The sequence below is a fragment of the Canis lupus genome, chromosome 1, assembly GCF_003254725.2.
Source record: "Canis lupus dingo isolate Sandy chromosome 1, ASM325472v2, whole genome shotgun sequence".
Lineage (NCBI taxonomy): Eukaryota > Metazoa > Chordata > Mammalia > Carnivora > Canidae > Canis > Canis lupus.
The window spans coordinates 61,703,066-61,729,138 of record NC_064243.1 but is presented as its reverse complement, the minus strand read 5'-3'; the positions used below and the strand labels follow the sequence as shown (position 1 = coordinate 61,729,138).

At 34.7% G+C, this 26,073-nt stretch overlaps 1 long non-coding RNA gene across 1 annotated transcript; it reads left to right on the top strand.

Moving 5' to 3' along the window:
• Window positions 1-1,434: 1,434 nt before the first annotated feature.
• Window positions 1,435-24,719, top strand: LOC125755889 (uncharacterized). Its single transcript, XR_007413340.1, has 3 exons — window positions 1,435-5,266; window positions 7,010-7,168; window positions 24,505-24,719. It is a non-coding gene; the product is annotated as an uncharacterized LOC125755889 (long non-coding RNA).
• Window positions 24,720-26,073: the final 1,354 nt, after the last annotated feature.

The following is a 26,073-nucleotide window of genomic DNA, read 5'->3' as shown; positions in this document are numbered from 1 at the left end:
GCTATTTAATCTTTTTTATAAATATAATATTATTAGGTATTATGAGCTTTGAGACTTACTCATTTTGAGTCAGTTCTTACTGATTTTAGCTTTTTACAGTTTGTAGCATTAAGCTGTATAAAGAATAGAGGTAGATTTATGATGATGATGATGATGATGATGATAACAAATTCCCTCTCTCCATTGTCCATCTAGTTTAGATTATAGATCTATTCTATAGTACTTATAACTCTTATTTGTGTGTGCATATGTGTTTAGTGCATTAAATTCACACAAAATGTAACTAATTATGCTATGCTTTATAGGTTGCTCACATTTGAGAAGACTACTTTTCTCCCTGTCCTGTTTTATTTGCTACTTTGAGTGAAATATTTTCATTTTTGTAATTTTTATGCCTGAGTTATGTGTCAACTAGACTAAATAGACCATATGAGGATGGATACTCTAGGAAGAAGTCGGGAAGCATCTGTTTACACCCTAAAAATATGCCAATATTTGTAAGGTGAGTGAGCACTGAGTTGCAAATAAGAAATCATCGGCTAAAATTTTCACCTTTAGAATAAAATTGCTACTGAAAGATACTTATTTGGTACATAGTCATACTATACATATTCATATTATAAGGAAAAGTATTGTTTTATCTATGCTGAAGTTGTTAGACTAAGTATGCAGTTATACCTAAAATCTCTATGTTCTGAGTAATTATTATGGTATGAGGCAGTGAATAAAGAAATGTAAACCTGAAGTTATTTTTTTAAAAAAAATTAGTAAACATTTGTGTTGATGCTTTGCTACTTCATCAAGGCAAGACACAGTCTCTGTAAATATTTTCTTGTGATCAATTCAAATTCAAAATCTACTTATAGAAATGTAAATGTTAACAACCTGTTTGGTCTATATTGACTTCTTCACTTTTATTTTTCATGTATCCTGTGTTATCAGATTACAAATATGGGATTCTTTAGTCTTTGCTCCAGTTTGCCCAGGGTAGCTTACTAGAGAATCAGGCTAATAGAAATCTCCCGATTTTTTAAACTACAGCCTAACGAATTTACATGCCTCAACCAAATGATCAGGTGTCCTTTAATTATAAATTCATCACTGGTGGTGTTGCTCATGGGTAAAAACAAATAGGATTTATTTATTTTTTCAACCAACTCCAAGTGTGCTAACTACAAAAATGGATTATTTTATAAACACTGTTTTCAACATAGACATAACAGAGAGGGAGCATATATGTCATGATAAAAGTTGCTATACTGTAGATGACTGTCGTAACATTTTCAAATGATGAGCATGGTTGAAAGAATTCATCTTTATTTTAATTTTCATTATGTTATATAATAAAAACACATAACCAAATATATAAGGTTGATTCTCAACTTTGGCCATACAATCGAATCACTTGGGGATCTTTGAAAAAATTACAATAATCTCTAGGAATGAAGTTGAGACGTTTATAATTTTTTACAGCTCCCAAAGAGATTCCAGTGCTCATTCAGGTTTGAAAACCATTGGGATAAATACCTTTGACCTTACCTACTAATTTGACATATGGGAATGTTCATACTACCTGCATATCTATAATACACAAATTTACATATATAATTTGCACACGTAACTTTTACTATGATAAGGTTAATATTTAATGAGCTAAATGGCCATGACTGCTACTAGTGTCCTTAGTGCATTTTTTTAAACATTACAATATTCTTATGGCTTATGTTTTCTCTCCACTTTAATGATGAAGAGGCACAGAATTGCCAAGTTACTTGTCCAATGTTACTTACCAGTGGTAAGTTGTAGGGTAAGAATTGAAGATGAGCCCTCTGAATACAGATTTTGTTAATCATTTTGCCACACTGCATTTAATATTAATTTATAAGTTACTAATTAGGTGGTTATAAGAAGAAAACGATTGGATGATGATTAAGACTGCTGCGGAAATATAGATAAATTAGTCAGAAGTATTTATTTTTGTTTATATGTTACTTGAATAAGAAAGTTAATTTCCTGAAACTATTTTAGGTTTTAAATACTTAAAAAAATTAAATGTATCGTGGTTTAAAAGATGAAGTCCAGCTGATATAAAGAAATTTCAGAGGGCACCCCAAAGGATTCTAACAGGCATCTTTCTCATTTATTATTTTTTAGGATATTATAGGCTCCTGTATCAAATCTGTTTACCATAGAGGTTCTTGGTCCTTTGATTTCAGAAAAATGTTTAAATATTTAAGATAAAGTTCTAGGAAGCCTGTAGATGGCAGCAACTTCCTACTGTTAGATATTTGCTAGTCCACCACAGTTTGCTGAAAAGCAGAATGAAACTAGATGTAGGACTGCAATCTGTGGTGGCTATGTGCAAGTGGAGGTATATTCTCTATTTGGCTTTCAAAAGCGATTTTCTGTGACTGCTTTTGAAAGGCCATGCCATGCCTTTTATTTAAATAAGGATTGAATCACATTTGTCTGGATTTGAAAGGAAAACCTGAAGCAAAGGCAGGGCATTCTCTGCAAAAGCAAGATCTGGGAGCATTCTGTTATCATTCTTTGACATTGCATTTAGGGTTACACCGTTTTTATAAGTACAGTGACCGGCATGATTTATGTGGAATTCCAAAAGCGATGATCCAGTAAATTTACTAACAGTTCCAGTAAATTTGCTTCACGAATCCCACATCTGATGATTGCCTTCTGCTCTTGGCATTTTCTGCCTAATATACCATGTAATATGGTTCAAATCGAGAGTTTTATTTTGTCAAATCATTCACTGAAGAGGCTAGTGAAGCCTTTTACTGTGTATTAAACAATCAAAGCCACTGATGAGTCAGATTGTCTGGCTTTTGAAGGCTTTATTAGAGTTGTCAAGGAAAAATATCATCCATACTCCTATTGCCCTTTAAAAAGATTTACTTAAATCTTTTGAATGCCCCTTATTTTTATGTTAAATATCTTAGAAGTATTAAGATTGCTATAATTGTGGAAACTTCACATGATCAACATCTCTATTTGGATTGATTAACCAGTGTTGATGAGAAAGGATGGCCCATTAGTATGTTTCAGTAGAATTAGGTCTCTGGCCCACCAAATATTTGGAACTTTCGCAGCACTGTTTGAGTTTAAAGAAATAGAAACATTTTATGGATCTTACCTTCCATGAGTTGTCCTCTAACAGATAAGTTTTGGTTTAACTGTATTACCTGGGCTTGTTTCTGACATCTGGGTTTATTTATTTATTTATTTTTGGTCAGTAGGCCAGAATCCAAGTAAATATTTTTGGAAGCAGGATACCTTGTTCAAAAGTTGACAAGTTCAAATAAAGTAAATATTCATGTTCACTAAAACCAAATGAGGAATAAGATGAGCCAAAAATATTTATGGGAGCTCATTTTCTTTATGTAATTGGTCTTAAAGGGAAGATGAAAGCTAATGAGCTCCAGAGATTTGCTCCATAATTAGTTTACACTGCCATGGATACAATGAACATAAATTGATGCACAATTTATGTAATAGAATGCCTTTACAATTCTGACATGTAAGGGCAAGAGAAGCATCTGTTTTTTGTTAATTTATTGAAGAAGTTTCTTTATATAACCATCTCCAGGGATACGATTAGTACCACAAAATCATTTTATAGCAAAATGCTTAATGGACTAACTCTATTCTATGATAGAACTGTCATCCAACCATTTTTAATTGTTTAAAATAAAAGAGACTATCAGAATAGTCTGTTTATGTCATTTATAGAAGTGTTTAATGAACCAGAGAAAACTATCCTTACTGGCATTGTGTTCAACAACATAGCTGAAATGGTGAGTATCAGTGCTCCAGAGGAATTTGGTTTTAGTACAATAGATTAAAAAATTTAAAGGCTATTTTTTAGAGCCATAGATTATTCCCAATTTTAACTGGATATCAGAAACTTAAAATTCATGAATTCATATGATAAATACTTGCTTTTTGCAGCGATATACTAGTGAATAAGAGAGACATGTTTCTTACCCCTATGGAATCTGGGTTCTTCCAGGGGAGAGATTAAAAAACTAATTTTACAGAGTAATTTAAAAAATTAAATCCATGGCTTTTATATTAAAAGAGGAGTTCAGTGTATCATGAAGATAGTCAAAGGAAGGTCTAATGTAATATGGGAATTAAAAGAAGACTCTTTAGAGTTAGTTTTTAATTCTTTAAAATAAAGTGGGATTTTGACATAGTTTGCCTATATCCACTGATGAATGGAAATTCTACTTTTGCATAATATGGTTATAGGACAACTCAAAGAGCAAAATATGCAGGAATTCAGAAAACATGGATATGTGAGTACTATGGGTTCTTCTTATTTTTTTTTAAAGATTTTATGTATTAATTCATGAGAGACACACAGAGAGAGGCAGAGACATAGGCAGAGGGAGAAGCAGGCTCCCTGTGGAGCCCTGAGAGGATGACCTGAGCCAAAGGCAAATGCTCAACCACTGAGCCACCCAGGTGCCCCTGTGGGTTCTTAATAACAAATCTCTCACACATGTGAGATGGATATTTATTTAAATGAGAGAGGATATGTTTTAGAAATGAATTTAACTTCCATTTAAATAAATTAAATTTGACTTTTAAGTTACTTTGATCCACAGCAGAATGATACAAGTGGATTAAGTTTTCTTGGAAATGAACAGGCTGAAATTTAATAGAATATTTCCTAGGAAACAGCATGTTGGATTTGGGTGAATATAAATCTGTAGAAAAGCAAATCATAAAAATATGTGATGCTCAGTTCTATGTACATGTTTGTTTAATTCTTGTGAAAATGAGATCAGACTGGTAAAGCATCAACACTTTATCCCAGAGCCTGAAGGAGACAAAAAGTTATTGACACTTTTTAGATTGAGTTCTTATAATTTCCAAAATATAAGGGATTGGTTAACAATGATAGAATGTGATTTTAATAATGGAATAGTTTTTTTAAAGCTCAAAAGTTTTTGGAAATGTTTGAAAGTGAGAGAAAGATGGATAAAGAAGCTGTCAAAAAGAAATTCAGTGGGGGAAAATAAACACACACAGGAAAGAGAGACATAGAATGACAAACAATCAAAATGACAAAATTCAGTTCCTGAACATGCAGATAAGTAAGCTGTCCTTTTGATGCCAGAAATCATTTACTCTTAAAATATATGCAAAAATGCACTAACTGTCCATGTTTTAGACAAGATACTTTTTAGTAAAAATTTGTTTTTATCTACTCAGCCCTTGATGTGTTCTCAAGTCTTGTCAGGTAAGTTAACAGATGTCTGCTTTTTCTCATCAGTCTTATCAAAGTTTCTTTGAGGATATGTGTTATTTTCTTATCCAGAACTTTGTTTTGTTTAAAATCTAAATCTCTATAATTTGTTCTGAAGTTTATATTACTCTAGGTAAATTAGTCTACTGCTATTCAGATCCTTCTTAAATCAAACTTGAGTAAGAAATATGGCAAAACTGATCCCTATCATTTTCTTTTTTCTTTTCTTTCTTTTCTTTTCTTTTCTTTTCTTTTCTTTTCTTTTCTTTTCTTTTCTTTTCTTTTCTTTTCTTTTTTTTTCTTTTCTTTCCTTTCCTTTCCTTTCCTTTTTTTTTTTTTTTTTTGCAGAAGTTATTCTGCTGGTTAGTGAAGAATTTTCTGGATATGATTTTGTATTTAGTTCCTAGAAATCTCTTCTTCAAAGAGATTTTCAAAGAAAGCACTTGCTGTCCTACTGATGTGTGGTGTATACAGATTCCTGCTCAAAATAGACAAATTTGAGGATGTTTTGTGCATGTTAATAATGATGGGTATGTTTTCCTTGATATTTGCCACTTGTCTGCTATATTCAAACATACTGCTACTGATGGTGTTTAATGCACTAGACTTATTTGTTGAGGTGAAGAAAATAATCAAGGAAAGATTTACTAAGTCTCTGAACCCATAAAACATTTTAAAAGTTATTATTATGCAAAGGATTGAGACCATCTGTTCTCTATCTCCACTGAAGCTGGAACATGAGGAAATAAACTTAAATTGCAGTATGAGGTAGATAGGTTAGAGTAATTGAGAAATTTCCTGACAGGGTTATTAAATACTTAAATGAATCAGGAAGAGAGGTTGTGAAATCTTAAGATTCCTTTTTCCCCTTGTTATTAAAAAAAAAAAAAAAATTCCCTGCTCCACCCTCCCACCCCTCACCCCCACCCACATTATGCTAGTTTGGCTTGTAAACTGATAGACTTCTCAAGATTTAGTTGTCTCTACCTATGATTTCATAAATGTGTTTCTTTCAAGGGTTAATGTCGGAGGGCTGTGAAAAACTAACAATAATCAAATAATAGCCAAGATTTGTTGCATTTTTGTTATGTAGTAAGCTCTGTGTGAAGAACTTTGCAGCCACTTTCCCATTCAAATATGGTAATGAGGGGATCCCTGGGTGGCGCAGCGGTTTAGCGCCTGCCTTTGGCCCAGGGCGCGATCCTGGAGACCTGGGATCGAGTCCCACATCGAGCTCCCGGTGCATGGAGCCTGCTTCTTCCTCTGCCTGTGTCTCTGCCTCTCTCTCTCTCTCTGTGTGACTATCATAAAAAAAAGAAAAAAATATTTTTAAAAAAATATAGTAATGAATAAGGTAGTTTAATCTATGTGGATTTTGTGTATGTTCAGCTTTCAAGTTGATGATGGCTGCATACAAACCGAGGAATTCATTCCTGGCAGCAGATTTTTATGTCTCTTAAACTTACCATAAAGATCGAGGAGTCATTTCAAAAATAGTAGTAATTCCCTTATTTTGAGAGAGACAGAATGCAGCATGGGGGATAACTTGGTCGGTCACTTTGGATGTGTTTATATGGCACAGATTACCTATCAGTTTCATGGAGCTGTATCAGGGAATTCATTATTTCCAAAGCTCCAAGTTGTCTCTGATGATAACATGATTATGAGTGCTCCTGGTTTGAGAGTGTGCTGTGATTAATTCAGTGAGCTGAAGATCATTGTGTTTTCCTTCTAAAGGGCAGAATGCATTTCCTTAAAAGAATGGACTTGAGTGGCTGTCAGTATTCATAATACAGGAATGGCTCCAGACCTTCGGAGCCCATATACCAGTACCCATCTCAATTGCCATCCCTTCCTTCTCTGCAACAAAATCTTCACTCTAGGTTCTCATAATGGGTAAGTATCAGACCTTCCCTGAATTTGCCAGTCCTGTATAATGAAACTTATTTTTGCTTTTGTTCCTTTGATTGTAAACTTGAGCAACGGAGATAGGTCTAGATTTCACAATCTTGAAAGTGTGCCCAACAGTTTAATCAATGGAAGATGCAATAAGCCCAGCTGAAAAATAATTATGGTGAAAACATGTAAGTTGGCAGACAGTTTGCTAGGGCCCCTGAATTGATGAAAGGAAAGAACATTTTCCACCTTTGATAAGGCTTCCCAAATGCACTCATTTTCTTTAGCTCTTCTTACACTAGTGTTGCTGTTCCCGTGATTTCTAGCCTAAGTTTCATATTAGAAGTTCCCATAAGTGGGAGTAATTGACAAGAAGTCCAGAACTCTGAGCTGTAATTGAGGCTTGCCATTTGAGTCACCAGGATTAAATTGACCCAGGTTTCAAGACTGAGACAGATTTTCTTTGTAGATATATATATATATATATATATATATATATATATATATATACACTTTAAGACAGTGGGTATATAAATATATATTATGACAGTGGGTATATAAATATATATTATGATTACTATATATATATATAAGTGTATATATATATGAAGGACAACAATCAAAAGCAGCATAGAGGGATGTATAAGGATGTATAAAGCCAGATATTTCATGGTTTAAGTAATTCACAGAATGTAAAATTAAGCACCTTTAAAAAATGAGTGAATAATTTATTAAGTTTTGTCATTTCCTTATTGGCTTAGTTTAAATTTTTTTCTATTTCCTTGTTTTTAAAATAGTTACTAGAACTCTGTCATTCACATTCATGTGGGCAAGTGACCTTTAAACATTTTTGGCTTACAAGAGGGCAGTATAATACTGTGTACCCTTGTTTTGGCTCTATAGTTAGTTACTCTTGACTATTAGTGTGAATTTGGACAAGATCATAACCTCCTTTTGCTTAACTGTGAATATGGGGATAATAATGATACCTACCTCGGGGAATTGTGAGGATCTGATGAGATAATTTAGATAAGATCACGAACACAGTTCGGTCCCACATGCTCCATTCCATGAATGTCATTTCTCCTCCTTTTCTCTTCTTACTTCTACTCTGTCTCTTCCTTCAAAGGCTTCTTTGAATTCCAGAATGTTTTGAAAAGCTTATGAGAGCTTTGAATACAGAAACTGAGCAGATGTCTCTAAATTTTGAATTGGACCCAAATCTTTTAAATTATTCAAATAATTGATTCATAATGATGATGTAGAGAGATGGTAGATGTAAAGAAAACCCAAATCTTTTAAATTATTCAAATAATTGATTCATAATGATGATGTAGAGAGATGGTAGATACTTTATATATTTAAAGTCTTTTATGTTGGTTAAAAGATAAAATGAAGACTATAGCTGCTTAGATGGCATATTTCATTTTATCTTTAATTTTGTTTTATGATTTAATTTTTAAATTAATTTTTTACTGAACTTTTTATTTTGGAATAACTTCAGTTTATAAAAAAAGTTGAAGGTAGTACAGAGACTTCTCATATCTTCATCATCTATGTTCTCCTGTTGTTGTTATCTCATATAACTATGGTACATTTGTCATGATTAAGAAAGCAGCATTGGTACAGATTTTATTCAGATTTAAGTAGTTTTTCTCACTAATGCTTTTTGCTATTCCCGGATTCTATCTTGGAATAGAAATTGCATTTAGTCAAATTGTCTCCATTGTCTACTCTGGGTTGTGAGGACTCTCCTTAGTTTTCACAGTTTTGAAGACTATCAGTCAGACATTTTGTAGAATGTCACTCAATTTGGATTTGTCTAACATTTTCTCATGATTAGATTGGGGTTATGAGTTTTAGGGAAGAATACCAGAGTTAAAGCGTCATTCTCAACATATCCCATGCCCTACACAAGGAGATACATACTACTGACACGAATTATCACTATAGATATTGACATTGATCACTTGGTAGAAATAGTGTTTTTTAGGTTTCTCCCTGGTAAAAGTACTTTCATTACCTTTTCATATTCTTTGTTTTGGAAGCAAATCATTAAACCCAGCCTACTTTCAAGGAGCAGAGGATGTAAGTGCTATTTTAAGATTATTCATTTGCTAATCAGCAGAACCAAAGGCTTAAGGTATAGTGCTTTTGATTTTCTTAGAAAAAGGTAAAAACAAAATTGAATAAAACTGTGGATCTCCTGACCTTTACTGAGTCACTGTCCATGATGGAGTATGACAGTCGGAGTAGGAATTAAGCTGTCATTATTTTCCTGTCCATCAGTTGGGATGAATGGGAGCAAAGCTGATAGGGCCAATTTTCTGCTGACATGATAAAGTGAGTTAATTCAAATCCTCATGAAGGCATTGAACAGATCTTAAAATAGTGACTCAATATATCATACCATCATGCTTGCCATATCCAGTCTTGTAGCCCATTTTATCTTCAATTTACACAAACCTTGAAAGAAATAACAATGATTTGCCCAATGGATACAACCATAGCTAATTTCTCTCCCACTATTAATTATTGAGCTTGTATGTGCTTGCAGCTTTTCAGGCATTTTTAATACTTGATTCTGCTGATAAAGTAGTTTTATAAAATAAGTGTTAATAGCCTTATTTTTTAAGGAAATTGAGACTTACAGAGGTCAAGTAATTTGACCGTACCAGTAGGAGTTGGATCTAGAACCTGAAGTTTTCTTCATCCCAAAGTGCATGATTGTTCCACTGTATGTGAATTACATATATATGAAATATAATTTAAAAGTTCTGTCATAACAGCAAAAAGTCTGAGAGAGTGGGTTTTTGATAGCTAATTTAATAATATTATTAAGATTTTTGCTCTTATAATTTAAGATTAATAGTATTTCATTTGGGTGCAGCAATATAAAAGTAATTTGGTGGTCATGCTATCCCCAGATTCAAGTAAATTTTGAATATTATTGCATTACCAAAATTCTCCAGGTGGATAAAAACTCATTACATTAAAAGCATTCAGCTGAAGGTGCTGCTGGAAGCAATCTTATTTCATTTTCCTCAGAGTGCACACTTGCTGCTAATTTTGTTTTTGTGTTGAAAGAATCAAAAAAATGTTTAACATTCAAGGTACAGGGGAAAATCAAATCAAAGATCTGTCTTGAATATTGTTTGAAAGAAGTTGATCTTTAGGCATCCTGTTCCTGCTTCTCAAAGATACTTAAAAATATTAAAAGTCAGGGAGTATGGAAAAATCCACAAATTCCTATAAAACTTTATAAATTTATTTTTCCTGGTAGTTGAACAAAGAGCTGAATTATGCCCAAATATACAGGTGAAAAGTCCATTCCCTTTACCCAATTGGATAAATCTCACTATTTGAACATGAACCAGAATAATTGGTCACTTGTCTATTTCTGGGTTTCTTTTAGAAATGGTTTTATGTAACTTGACATTATTCAAATTCATTATGAGCTACAATAAAGCTTGCTATTTAGAAGACAAGTGATTTGAAGTACAGAGGAAAGGTGATTGTTTCATACATTTGATGGGAAATTATGACAGAAGTAAAAGAAATCAAAATACCTGAGGAGGCATGGAAGGGACATCTGTGGAAATCTTTAAAATTTTTAAAAATGAAAATAGCTTCTCATTGCTTTTGTATGGTCCAGATTTTCAGTGTCTTTTCTAAAATCTCCATCTGGGATTCTATAATAGAGCACAAGGCAAAAGTTTAAAGTTGGTGACTTTTTGTGGGGGAGGGGCGTCTGGGTGTCTCTGTTGGTTAAGCATCTGCCTTCAGCTCAGGTCATGATCCTGGGACTTGGGATTTAGCCACATGGAGCTCCTCACTCACTGGGGAGTCTGCTTCCACCCTTCCTCTGCCCCCTCCCTGCCCTTGTGTGCACTCTTTCACAAACAAACAAACAAACAAACAAACAAGTAAATCAAACAAATCTGAAAAAGAATGTAGGTGACTTTTTTTATTCTTCCTTATCAATTTTGTTAGTTTTTATTTTACTTGAATCACTTTCTATTATTACCTAGATTCTTCTCGCAAAGTGGAAAAAAGTATAATCTTTAAAACCTTGGTATGAGGTAAGTCCATATTTTTAAAGCAATTCTTTTTTTTAATATTTTATTTTTTTATTCATGATAGACCCAGAGAGAGAAAGAGAGGCAGCGACACAGGCAGAGGGAGAAGCAGGCTCCATGCCGGGAGCTTGATGCGGGACTTGATCTCGGGACTCCAGGATCGCGTCCTGGGCCGAAGGCAGGCGCTAAACTGCTGAGCCACCCAGGGATCCCCAAGTCCATATTTTTAAAGAGAAATCCTCAGTAGGAATCAGTGGCATCTGGACGGAAAACATTTTGGATAAAAATAAAATTATTAAAATAATAATAATAAAATAATACAATTGTTAAAAGTGTACTAATTTCTAAGATCTTCCTATGATTGATTTTTAAAAATTTTTATTTAAATTCCAGTTAACACAGTGTAATATTAGTTTCAGGTGTACAATATTGTGATATATCACTTCCATACAACACCTGGTACTCATCACAACTGCCCTCCTTAATCCCCATCACCTACTTAACCTATGCTCCCAAAGCAATCTGCACATTCAATGCAATCCCTATCAACAAAATTTTTCACAGAACTAGAACAAATAACCCTAAAATTTGTATGGAACCACAAAGACCCTAAATAGCTAAAGCAACCTTGAAAAAGAAAAGCAAAGCTGGAGACATCACAATTCTGGACTTCAAGTTGTGATTGGTATTTTATTTATTTTTTAAATGATATATTTTTTAAAGATTTTATTTATTTATTAGAGAGAGCACATACGAATGGGGGGAGGGGCTGAGTGAGAAGCAGGCTCCCTACTGACAGGGAGCCCCATGCCATGTGGGGCTGGATCCTGGGACTCTGGGATCATGACCTGAGCCAAAGACAGATGCTTAACTGACTGAGCCATCCAGGCAACCCTATGACTGATATTTTAAAAACTATCTACTTTAGCTACAAGAAAGAAGGACAACTTATTCATTCAATAATATTTACTATATGTTTACTATGAGCCAGGCACTGGTATACAGTGGTCAAAATTGGGAAAAGGTCCTATTCTCTTGAAACTTATATTATAGAAGGATGATGCAGTAATAAGAAAACACATATACACATGTCATGGATACACGGAAGTAAATATTTGTCAAAGGTAGTAGGTGGAGAGAATTAAAAATAGGAAAATAAGTTGTGCTTATAAAAAGTGATGGGATTGACAGGAGGTTGATGGAAATGATGACAATAAACTTTTATTCTCCTTTATTTCTTAGTGGAGTTTTAGGTTCACAGCAAAATTGAGTGGAAAGTACAGATTTCTCATATAAGCCCTACGCAGGCATAGACTCTCTATCAACATCCCCGTATCAGAGGGGAACAGTTGTTACAATTGTTGAGCCTACATTGAGACATTAGCATGCAAATTCCATAGTTTATATTACTGTTCACTCTTTGTATTGTACTGTATGTGCTACAGGCCACTATTATAGTATTATATAGGATAGTTTTACTGCCCTAAAAAATCCTCTTATGTTCTACATGCTCATCCTTCTCCCCTCTCCAACTCCTTGCAATCACTGATCCTTTTACTATCTTTATAGTTTTGGTTTTTCTAGAATGTCATATATTTGAAATCACACACTAGCCTTTTCAGATTGGCTTTTTTTCAGTTAGCAAATATGCGTTTAAATTTCCTCTAGGTCTTTTAATGGCTTGATAACTCATTTCTTTTAAGAGCTGAGTAATATTCCATTATCTGGGTATACTGCAGTTTATTTGTCCATTTACCTATAGAAGGGTATCTTGGTTGGTTCTGAGTTTTGTCAATTATGAATACAGCTGATATAGATATCGGAGTGTAAGCTTTTGTGTGAACATAAATTTTCAGCTCATTTGGGTTAATATCAAAGAGTGTGATTGCCGGATTGTGTGGTAAGAGTATGTTTAGTTTTGTAAGAAACTGCCAAACTGTGTTCCACAGTGGTTGTACCATTTTGCAATCCCCCCCCCGCCCCCAGCAGTGAATTAGAGAGTTCCTGTTGCTCTCCATTCTCACCAGCATTTGCTGTTGTCAGTGTTTTGGATCATCACCATTCTGATAGGTATGACATTTCATTGTTTTAATTTCCAATTTTCTAATGACATACTATGTTGAACATCTTTTCATATGCTTCTTTGCTATCTTAATATCTTTGGCAAGGTGTCTGTTGAGGTCTTTTGCTTGTTTTTTAATTGGGTTGTTCATTTTCTTATTGTTGAGTTTTAAGCGTTCTTTGCATATTTGGATAATAAGAGTTCTTTGCATGTTCCTCTATTAGATATGTCTTTTGTGAATATTTTCTCAGAGTCTGTGGCTTGTCTTCTCATTCTCTTGACGGTGTAAAGTTTTACATGTGGTAAGATTTAGAGAGATAAAATAAAAATAGCCTCATTTTAGGGATGTTCTTAACAGATTGAGGAAAAAAGCACTGTACATAAAGTAGACTAATCCATGATATGCTCCATTTTTTATCAGTTAAATTTCCAGTATCTTAAAAACATTGTCCTTTATATACTAGGTAACATACAAGCACATTACACATGCTATTTCATTTAACCCTCACAATGATCCTGTAATGTAGATAGGATTACCCTTACTTCTGTTTTATAGATAAAGGAATTGAGACACAAAGAGGTTAGACAGTTCATTTGGGATCACACAATCAGTAAGTTGCAAAGACAGGGTTAGGATGCCAAGTCTGTCTTTCTCCTTAGCCCTTGCTTGTTTTTTCATTTCTGCTACATTGCAGTCTGTCAGCACCCATCTTTTTTCTTTTCCCCACCTCTCCAAGATTTGTAGTCTGACCATGCTGCCTTCATTCTGAAGGATCAAGCTCACCTCATTTCCTGAACTAGTATTGAAATAGATAGGATCAAAATACAGATAATAACACTGAGTATATGCAAATAAATAACTTGGAAAAGTCAAATATAGTACAAATATTGTAAATTGTTTTGGAATCTTTGGACATCTCTGGCAAATAGGACTTTTTGTTTTGATATATTTTATTTTAAAGACAAATTACAAGGAAAGAAAAATTAAGTGTTCAGGCAAGGCCAGCATGTCAAACCTTCCAAGGGAAAACAGGGCTGATTTCTGTAGTAAGTCAAAGATATGAATAAAAATTGGAGGGGGAACCTCTCTGGATTAAAATAGATTTGAGAGAGATGACAACCAAATGTAATGTGTGGGTGTTGTTTGGATCCTGATTCAAACAAATCAACTTTAAAGAGATATCAAGGAATGATTGCTGTTTTTGTTTGTTGTGAGAATGGTAGTGTGATCACAGTTTTATGTATTTATATATTGTTAATGTATATTAAATATATTACATATATATTTTAGGGTTGAATACTGAATTATGTAAAATAGAACTAATACAATGTCTGGGAATACATGGAAAATGGAAATGAAACAAATGTAGCAAAACTGTGATCGTTATTGAATCTAGTTGATGGGTATATAGAATTCATTGAATCATTCTCTTTCATTTTATTTATGAGGCAATATTTTCATAATAAAAATTAGAGCCCACAACAAAAAAAGTGAGAATGTTGCATTTTATGTATTTCTCTAAATAATGAGTAGAGCAAAAACAGATTTAAGAAATCCAGGTATATTTTAGAAACTCCTGGTTCATCATCCTTGTTATTTCTCCACTCATGTCTTTGATACTCTGCCTACTATCTTTAAACTGAGCCTGCTGTTGTTTTATCAAGTAAAGTCTCTGAGGAACATATTGTTCAGGGATAAGCTCTGGAAAATTTTAAATTTGAATGTACTTGTCACTAAATAAACAAATGATTTCTGCTAAGATATTCAGTAAAGTTGGTGGAAAAATCCACAGTGAAAGAAAGGATGAGATGATAGAAAAAGCAAAGAGGAGGATGATCCCAAACAAATTAGATAGGTTAGGAATGGAAACATATATACACTTACTTTGTAAGTATTTTAACCATGTTTGGTGCACATGCATGCGCACAGTTTTACTTTTCTGTCTCTACACTTTGCTTAGGGGTGAAAATCAGCATGGAGCACACATTGTAGGAGTAGAGGTATATTATTATACACATAAATATTTACATGTAGTTAGATGAATTTTTTCCATGCAGAATGCATAACTGACTTCAAGATGCTCTTTTGATTTTATATTCATTTCATTTATACTTAAAATACCACACAGTTCTGCAAATTTAATAGGAATCAGAGTCTATTACTAGAAACGATGACAACTGGGTGGGCATTTTATCCTAGTATTGGCAATTTTTTCTTGGAGTCTTCTTGTTAGAACAGGAATCAGAGTTTTATTACCTTCATTAATTTATTCAACAAATATTGGGTTCCCTTTATGTGCTCAATACTGGGTATACACCTTGTCAAGCATGATGCAGACAGAATTCTTGATATCACAGAACTTACCACCTAGTAGGAAATATAGAAAACAAATCATTCCAACTGTTAAATAGTATCAAGAAAAGTGAAGTACAGAGTATAATCAGAATGCATCACAGGGATTTGACATGGAACCAATGGTCATAGAAAGACTCCCTGGGGAGGTAGAGTTAAAGCTGAGACTATAGGAGGAGTAGAAATGAACCAGTACAGTGCTAGAGGGATGCTGGGTGATGGGGTAGCTGGGATCATTGAGAGTAGATAGAGATCAGTATTTCAAGGTTTGGAGGCAAGGGGGACCATGATGAGTATGAAGAGCAGAAAGATGGGAGAAGCAGAAAAAGTTGAAAATGGAAAAGTGGTACATAGCCCTGATCCTCTTGTACTTTGTAGTTCTCATTAAGATTTTAACTTTAGCCTAAGAAAATGGGAAGTGAAGCTTAATAGGGAAGAAACATGATGTTTCAAAAACAAAACAAAAACAAAAACAAAAACAAAACACTTGCCAAGTGAGAAGTGGATGGAATTGGGCATGATTGGGAGAAAGGGGCTCAGTTATGCTGATACTGCAGAAATATGGGTGAGAGATCCTTTAGCTTTGATGGAGTTGGTAGCAGTGGTGATGGAGATTGGAATAGAGGGTTAAGAGAAATGGAACAGACAAGATTCAGTGATAGTTTAAATATCTCTTATACTCAAGATATCTCTTTTTGGCCATGGTCAGGGAAACAGTGTAAGAACTGAAGGCATTACTGGGCATTAGAGAAAGAAGGTGTTTCTTAGGAAACAGTTATCTGAACACTATAGGGCAAGTAGGCAAAACATTCAGCAGTTGTTGTCACAAGCACTGCATGTATGTAGAGTAGCTTTAAATGAGCTAAACAACCTTATAGGCATTATTGAATTAACACCAGAACATCATTTTGAATGAAGTAAAGTGCCAATAATATTTGATGTTTTCTAAAGACTATTTTTCTGGCTTTTGCGAGGATATGGTAATCTCTGGTCCACCTTGATATAATAGGAATTAAATAAGTCCTATAGACTAGGTAAGACCTCAGCTGTATTCTGAGCCCCAGTCCACTAGCATGTGTAGAAGGCATGCACTTGGTTGTGGGTTTTTGGAAGATGTCTTGACTTAGAATAGTGTCGTACTATACAGAAAAATCAGAGTTTCTGAACAGCAGTATCATGCCTGTTGTGATGTGTAAAATCAGATTTTCTGGCACTCTTTTGCCACCTTTTGCCAAAAATTTGATGTGGACATGAGCCTTCTTTTTTTTTTTTTTTTATGAGCCTTCTTTTGGATGGCACCTGTTTACTGGAGTGATTTGACACCTTCCCTCTGGGTAGTGCTGTACCCATCTTTGCAAAAAAGAAAAACGCTTGCAGACAAGTGAATATGAGAAATGATAATCTCATGAAAATAAGCTTTAGCACAAATGGGCAGAGATGCAAATCTCATTAAAAAACCAGTGAAAATCAAGCTACAGGGCAAAATGATATGGCACTGAAATAAATGGAATAATCTTTGCTTTTCTTCCATTTGCTTGGGCATCTGTGTTCTTATAGCTATAAGGTATGGTCTCTTGGCTTAGTGATTTGAGAAGCAGTGATAGAAGTGGAGAGATTGCTTCTGAGGAATAAAAATGTTTTGAGATAGGAGTACAGGACCCTAAAAATATTATGGCCTGAATGAAATTTTTACAAAGCAAGTGACATCTAATAATGATTTACGACTATTATTCTATAGTATAGAATCTGAGATTTTTTTTGACCATTCATTCAAATGTTTAATCTGCTAGACTTTCTTCACTTAGCCCTGTGTACTTTCTCACAAAGTCAACAAACACGTAAAACATCCCACAGTTTATCTTCTGCAGGTATGTGGTTCAGTGAGGTGAGGGCATACAGGTGAGCTCTTTGTTTTGGACAGAGCAAACATATTGCTATTCCTGTATTTTTGGCGGAGAACACTGAAGGTTTTTGTCCTTATTATTCTACTTGAGCAATTCTCATATATATAGTTAATGATGGGTGGCTAGTAGCTACAGTAGTCTTACACAGCAATGAATTGAGAGACTTATGCAGTAGTTTTTACAGATGTCAGAATGCCGCTGACTTAGAATACTGCCTTTCTTTTAACTCTCCAGCCCCACTGACATGTTCATAGTATTTACAGTGTCCCTTGGTCACTGTCTTATAACATCTATTTTAAATGGTTAAAATATAATTTTCACTGAGAAAATGTTACACACTAAATTAGCACACACATTAGCAATGTTTAATTTATCTGATTACCTATTATCACTCGTTACAATCTCAGGGCAGGTCATGAGAAAAAGAAGTTTTGGTTTGGTGGAGAAGAATAGAAATATTAGAAACTAGAGTTGTCATGATCTCATTCGTGATGGGGGTGTGGTATGGGAGGTGTTGAACTGGACAGTGAGAGAGCAGTATGTCAACAGTTGAGGAATGGAATTCTAACAAAATATGGGTTGGGCAAAAATGGACCTAGGCAGAGGGTGTTATTGTAGCATAGCTGTTGAAGAAACTGTCTTTGAAATCCAGCCAATCTGGGATAGCATTGCAGCTGTGTTAATTAGTAAATGTGTGGCCTTGGGAAAGTTACTTAACCTTTCTAAGCCTTTATCTCCTCATGTATACAATAATTATAATAATGATACATTTATCAAAGCATTGTTGAAAGACATAAAATGCTATTATTTTTAAACTCTTGGTATGATTATTTAGAAATTTGGGCTGTTTCCATTTAATGACAAGGAGTGGCAAAAACCACAAATAATCAAAGAGGTCCCTCTGGATGTGAAGAATCTATTTATGAGATGAATTAACAAGGGGAAAACAAGACACATTCCACTTAGACGATTCAAGGGCAGAATCTGAGGCCATTAATGGGTATTAAAGGTAGGATATATATATATATATATATATATATATATATATATATATATATATATATAGTTGAGGACATAGTTCTTTTACAAGCATCATTTATATTTTGTATCCCCAGGAAAATACTGCAAGAACTAGTACACTAATAACACTTGCCATTGTTCTCAGCTGTCTTAGAGAACTCAGGCCCATCATTAAATTTTATGGGTAGTTGAAATCCAGTTCTGCTTGGGGTAGCAGAAATTAAAAAAAAAGAATTTGATTCATAAGAGTTGATTTTGAATCCTTGTTTTTAGCCACTTGATAGATTTATTATCTTGGAAAAATGACCTCAGTTTTTTAAATCTATAAAACAGGAATTGTAATACCTATCTTTTATCATTGTTATGAGAATAGAATGATATAAGATATGGAACTAGCCTTTATGAACTAAAAGGAAATAGAGAAATTTATTGAACTGGAGTATTCAGTATTCAAATTGAACTGGAGTATTTTTAAAAATACTTTTGTAGGTAGCTGACTACATGGAGGAGAGTCACAGTGACCTATAAAGCATTGTAATTTTGGGATCCCTGGGTGGCTTAGCAGTTTAGCGCCTACCTTCGGCCCAGGGCGTGATCCTGGAGTCCTAGGATCGAGTCCCACATTGGACTCCTTGCATGGAGCCTGCTTCTCCCTCTGCTTATGTGTCTGCCTCTCTGTTTCTCTGTGTCTCTCATGAATGAATAAATGAATGAATGAATGAATAAATAAATGAATAAATAAAATCTTAAAAAAAAAAGTATTGTAATTTTTGCCAGCCCTTGATAAAATTGGGATGTGTCATATCTCACATCTCCAAATATTACTCCTAAGAGACCTGGCCACCCCACAAGCCCATTTTTCTAATGTTATCCCTTATATATTAATTCAGGTCAGTTCAGTTGCAAGTAATAGCCTAATTCAAAATGGCTTAAGCGATACATGAAATTGACTTACTCATATAACTAAAATGCCAAAGACAGGTGAAGGTTGATCCAATGGATTATCAAGTGCTGCCTAGGACTTAATTTCTTTCCATTTCTCTGCTCTGCATTCTGTGTGGTTACTTCTGTCTTTAAGCCCTCTAAATGAATACCAGTAGCTCAAAGGACTACATATGTTTTTGTTCATGCCTAGTATAAAAATCAGTCTGTGTCCCCGTCCCAGGATTTTACTATAAATATTGAGGCTTTCAGGTTTTGTCACTTACCCATCTTTGGGCCAATCCTTATGGTCAAAAGAAAGAATGCACAAAATTAGGTGATCTTAGGTTCATTCTTAGACTGGAAGGTGGAGTCTCTTTCATCAGAACCACACGAATCTTCAATTTAAAGGACTTTTCAAATAGGTGAAGCAAAAAATAAACAAAGGATGGCAATCCCAAAATGACCACCACACCTAGCTACATAAAGCCAGAGAGAATGGCTCTCTCAAGATAAAATTTTTGGGATTAATTGTATATGTTTTAGGGGAGTTGGTGGAGACGGATGAGAAAAGGCTTTCCTGATGTTCTAATACCACTCAAGAGGATAACAAGTATTTGTGAGATATAGGTATAGTTACTTGTAGAGTTACCTCTGGCCCGAGTGTTAATTTTAGGTTTGAATCCTGGCTCTGCTACTTACTATCCATGTAACCTTAGATAAATTGCTTTTCCTCTGTAAGCTTCAATTTTTCTTATCTCTAAAGTAGTGTTAGTAGGAATAATATATACAAGGCTGTATTGAGGAATAAATGGGATAATGTAAATAAAGTGTTTAGTGTGAACCTGACACACTTAGAATTCTAGTAAAATTTACTAGAATTATTTTCAGGCACTTTTACAGAAATTCTTACATATGCTCTAAGTCTAGATAATTAAAGTGGCAGTTTATGAAAACGTTTAGCCACAGTATTCAGAAAGTGATTCTCCTCTCTTTTGGCATCAAAAAGTTTCTCCTAGAGACATGTCATGGTCCTTTGGGAACAAGGAATGGTTTTATACTATCTACCTTTTTTTTTTTTTAATATCTACCATTTTTGAGAACTACTGAAATCCATCATTATTTATCATTCAAATCAGGACATCTTTAAAAGTGAGAGGAAACACATAAAGCAACTAATATGTAATAATTCATTTAGAAGAGGTATACGTTGGAACATTCTCAGTTAAACTGTTTCAGTTTAATGATATTGAACATTAGTACATAAGACAAGAAAACTTTAAGAGCTGGATTGGATCAGGGACTAACGCAAAGGCAAAGATTTTAAGTAGTTCTTTTTTTTAATTTAAATTTTAATCTTTAAAAATACTTTATTTATTTGAGAGAGAGAGCACAGAGGGAGAATGAGAAGGAGAAGCAGACTCCCTTCTAAGCAGAGCACCCAATGCAGGGCTCTATCCCAGGACCCTGAGATCATGACCCAAGCTGAAGGCAGACGCTTAACCAACTGAACCACCCAGGCACCCCAGTTTTTTTTTTTTAAATTAAGTAGGCTTCACACCCAACATGGAGCTTGACTGAACTCAATTCACCCTCAGGATCAAGAGTCACATGCTCTACCTACTGATCCAGCTTAGTGCCCCAAAGGCAAAGGATTCTAAAAAGAAAAAATATTTTCCCCCTTCTTTCCTTCTACATTGTCAGTGAAAACTGTTAAGTGCTAAGCATTTTGATTTATTTTATTCTATGTAAAATATTGTATAGTGATTCATATATCCACAAAAATATTATAGCAGACGTGTTTTTCTCTTAATTTGAGTTCACTTGTAAAAAGAAATTGAACTGGAGTCAAGAATACTCAATGGAGAAAAGGCAGTCCTTTTAATAAATGATGCTGGATAATTGGATATTCGGATATAAAAGAATGAAAGTGGACCGTATCTTATACTATGCACAAAAACTCAGAATGGATTAAATAATTAAATGTAAGTCCTGAAACCATGAAACTCCTAGAAGAAAACATAGGAATAAAGCATCTTGACATGGATCTTAGTAATGATTTTTTGGAAATGACACCTAGAGCACAAACAACAAATACCAATATTAGCATAATTTACTAGTTATTTAATTTAGATTTTGTGTTGTTCCACAAATAATTTAAGAAATAGTACAGGAATACCTACATTTAAAAAGATGAATGATTTAAACTAAGCAAAGAAAATAAGATTAGGAAGAAAAGATAACCTCTAGAATGGTGTTAGAACATAAAACATAGACCATGAATTTGTATCTGCTTACTGGAAGGGGCACATAAGTATGTCTTTAAGCTTTACCAGCCAAGAAGAGAGAGGGAGAGAGGGAGAGGAATAGAGAGAGAGAGGGAGAGAGAGAAAGAGAGATGTAATCAGGTCCAATAGTCAGGAATTCCATAAGCTAAAAACAAAGCTCCTAGTCACAAAAGACACAATTCTTATACAGAGAGTAGAGAAAAATTCCTTCCCTGAGATATGTATGTACTATGACTTCCTTTACATTTCTACAAGATTATGCTATCACCTAATAAGCTAGATAACATTATTTTCCCTTCCTGTTACTTAGTGATTCAACACTAAATAACTAGCATTTCCCCTTATGTTTAATCCATTCATTCAAATAACTTCCTTGTGCATGTTCTTGTAATGGTTTGATGTTTTAATCATATTCTTCCTCTATCTTACATAAAAATATGTATGCAGATTGCAATGTGAAGTAAATATTTATGAACTTTCGTCAGATTGTTTAACATAAATGCATATGCGAAAGTACATTTTTAAAATGCAGGCCTTAGTTCTTCCCCACATAAGTGTCTTTTTTTAACTTATAGGCCATTCTAGTCTTCTTTCCTATGGTAGATACTATTTTTCTTATGTCAAGAGACTGAAGAATAAGAAAAATGGTTCAAGGAGTGGTGTTCCACCATACAAGATATTCTGAAGGGATTAAAAGAAGTTTTCCATCTGTGAGTGTGAAGTAGATTTGTCCTATTTGAACATCAGGGTTGCCTTTGTTAAAGCAAACCCATTTCTATGAATATGAGTATGGCATAGAGTATACCTTTAATGTGCATGCTAAAATAAAGGCTTAGCAATTAAAAAAATATGTAGTGCAAGTTGAATTGGAGAATGGGTATTCATCTAGCGAATTTAAAAATGAAAATGTGATTCATGGTGTTACATTTTTGGAGCTCTGGGTGTTGCCACAGGTCAAAGTACATTCTTGTTGGAAGAGGGTATGACTGCCAGTTGACCTGTGGGATAGACTTTGGATATTGGAGGCTCATCACCTCCTACCCAGTCCTTGGAATGTGCATGTCTTTGGAATCCACTTGCTTTCCCTACTCCCAAAGTCTTTCCCAAGGACATAATCTTGAAATATTGATATGTTGAAACTATCTGGACAATATGCATGAGAGAACCTGTGACAACAATCAGAGCTCCAAAAATGTAATGCCATGAATTAAACTATAATATTTCCCTGGGTCTGGTAAGCTCACCATAGAGGTAAGTGGCTTATGTCCTCCTGAGAGGAGGGTGTTCCAAAAGAGAAGATCCAAAAGAAATGAAGCTGTATTTGGCTTCAGGGGATAGAAAACTAAAAACAACACAGGCTCAAAAAAATAATTTTAATTTTGCTCTCACATAAAAGAAGTCTGGAGGTAGGCTGAACTAGGAGCTGTATGGAGGTGCTATGGTCATTAAGAAGTGAGGCTTCAGTGTTGACTAGTTGTGTGACTCTGGGAAGTTACTTCTTTTAGTGAGGCACAGTTTCCTCATATTTTAATAGGTGCAGTGTTGCCTGCATCACGGAGATGTTGTTAAACAAGATATATGGCAACCATCAGGGTAGATGCAGTGTATATTTAACTTTCAGAGCTATAGATAAAAGTAAGAAAGTAAGCAGGCCCAAGATTAAAAAAAAATACATAAAGAAACGAAGGTGAAACTACAGTGACAGAAAACAGAGCAGTAGTTGCTAGGTAATAGGGATGGTGTGGGGTTAACTATAAAGGGGTGTGCAGATTTTTTGGCATGATGGAACTGTTTATGTATCTTATTTTGGTGGTGATTATATAACTATACATTCTGAAAACCCCACAGAATTATACACTGAAAAAGCTCAATTTATTCTATGTAAATTACAGTTTATTTTAAAAAGTGGGAGAAAAACATAAAGTAGAGCCGTAAAATGAAAAGCTTGATTCCTTTGATTTGTAGGCATACATTGTTAATGTATATATACACACATTGTGCCCAGAGATATACAGTGAATAGCTACATGTTTTATTTTTTGATCTGGAGGTGAACAGAATTCACCTAGAAAAGAGAATCCTAGATTTTTAGATCTGGAAGAAAGCTTGTAAGTTGTATAGACTAACCTCATTAAAAACTGAGAAACTTGAGGCATGTCAAGATGATATGAGTGGTGAAGAAAGGGCACAAAGCTATTTCTTTGGTACAGAACGGCGTTTGAAATCATATTTCCTAATTTACAGTCCTGTGCCTTCTGCAACATCAAAATTTCCTTTCTTTAAAGATGTTTTAAATTTTAATTTTCTTGTCATAATTTCTTTTTTGATTAAAAAAGTTGCCTTTCTAAAATAGAAAAATGTTAATACCAATATCTTAATTATTGGATACAGAAATTAAAATATCTAGCATGATTCTGAACTATAAGCCAAATGGAAATTACAGAGAAATTTGAAGTTGATGTTGAAATTTCTGTAGTCACAGAGCACCAGAGTAGCTGTGTCATTTTAACTGTATGCGGTTGGGTGGCCGCATTTTCTTAGATAACCTCTAACTTGGGTATAAAAATTCTGGGCCAAAAAAAAAATTAAATTAAAAATAATAATAAAATAAAATAAAAATTCTGGGCCAGATGTCAAGACTAAGATTGAAAGAGGACTTTGGCTTCCTCCATTTTGACCTGAAACTTTCTGGTTGGGTTTTTCTTTCCAGCTTGTCTCTGTGTTCAGGTGGAAGACCTTCAGGACAAAATCTCCCCTGATGGGAACAGGAGCTACTCTTTTCAACAAGGACCACACTGGGCCAGCAAAATCCCACCCGAGATTGACTCTAAGACAGTGGTCTATTTAACCTTCACTACCTATCTACACACATTTACCCACCTTTGTCCCAAATTTTCCTTATATAAACCTGGAAGTAATTTTGCATTTTGGAAATGGTCTTTGAGATGTTAGTTCGCTATCTTCCTGGTGTTGGCCTCACTGAAATCAGCTCTCTTCTTGCATCACCACTACTTGCTTCTCTTTCTTCGGATTTTGTCAGCAGCGAGTGGCCACATCTGGTCTGTTTGGGAGCCCTGGACCCAGGTGTTCTTGTACCCCTGTGCTTGCAACTGGATCCCATCTTAGCTTCACCACCAGTCAGTTCTCTTTTCATAGGTAAATCTCACTCTCTTGAGCTCTTATTTACCTCATCTGGTTTGGACTAGATCAGTCCTTTTTAAATTTAGGAGGTTTGTTTTAAAACTGAAATTTCAAACTGAACCCTAACATATTAAAAGGTGAAAGAAAACTTGGTTTGTTTCAAGGCAGTTGTATGGGGGGATGTGGAGACCCTGGTGCCTCCCACTCAGCCTCTTCCCTCCACCCCACTTCAGGCATACTGTAAACTACTTCTCTGAAGTTGTAGGGTGCCAGGAACACAGTTTAAAAATTCCTGGAAAAATGGTCCTTATGGTTCTTTTCCCTTTGAAAATACTCTGATTTGTGACCAAAAATGAAAAGAAAGGCTTTTCTTTCCTAGTTGTAAGATTGGAAAGCATAGATAATATTACATAGAATATTTTGAATTATCTCAGTGAGACTTTAACATTTGCCATTTTTCAAAAAAGATTAAAGAACAAAAGAGAAGAGTGATCTCTTTGCAATAAATCCAGGCTGAAGAATGTTATCAACAAGGCTTATATCAGTGATAGAAATATGTGTGTCCTGGGGCACCTGGGTGGCTCAGTGGTTGAGTATCTGTCTTTGGCTCAGGGTCTGATACCAGGGTTCTGGGATCTAGTCCTGTATCTGGCTCCCCGCACGAAGCCTGTTTCTCCCTCTGCCTGTGTCTCTGCCTCTCTTTGTGTGTCTCTCATGAATAAATAAATAAAACCTTAAAAAAAAAAAGAAATATGTGTTTCTGGGGTTACTGTAACTGGGGTTGACACCTGTAGCGGTATTGCCACTGTGGGTTCAATGGGAGAGCTTGGGCGGATCTATCAGATGTCAGGAGATTTGTGACTTCAGTGAAATAATATTATTGCCAGATTGCCCTTGGTCAGAGAGACACATGCAGAGAATGGGTAATAAGACATACAGATGTTTTATGATGATAATCAAAATGGCAGAAATAAGATTCAGTGCAAGAATGAAGCTGCCTTTGCCCCTTGGCCAGCCTAGTAGTCCTCAAGCTTTAGTAAGTACCCTTAGCCCTTATGATTGATTAGGCCTTTCTTTCTATATCTATAGATCATGCATTCTTTCCTATGAAGAAGAGAGCAACAGAGCACATCTGCAC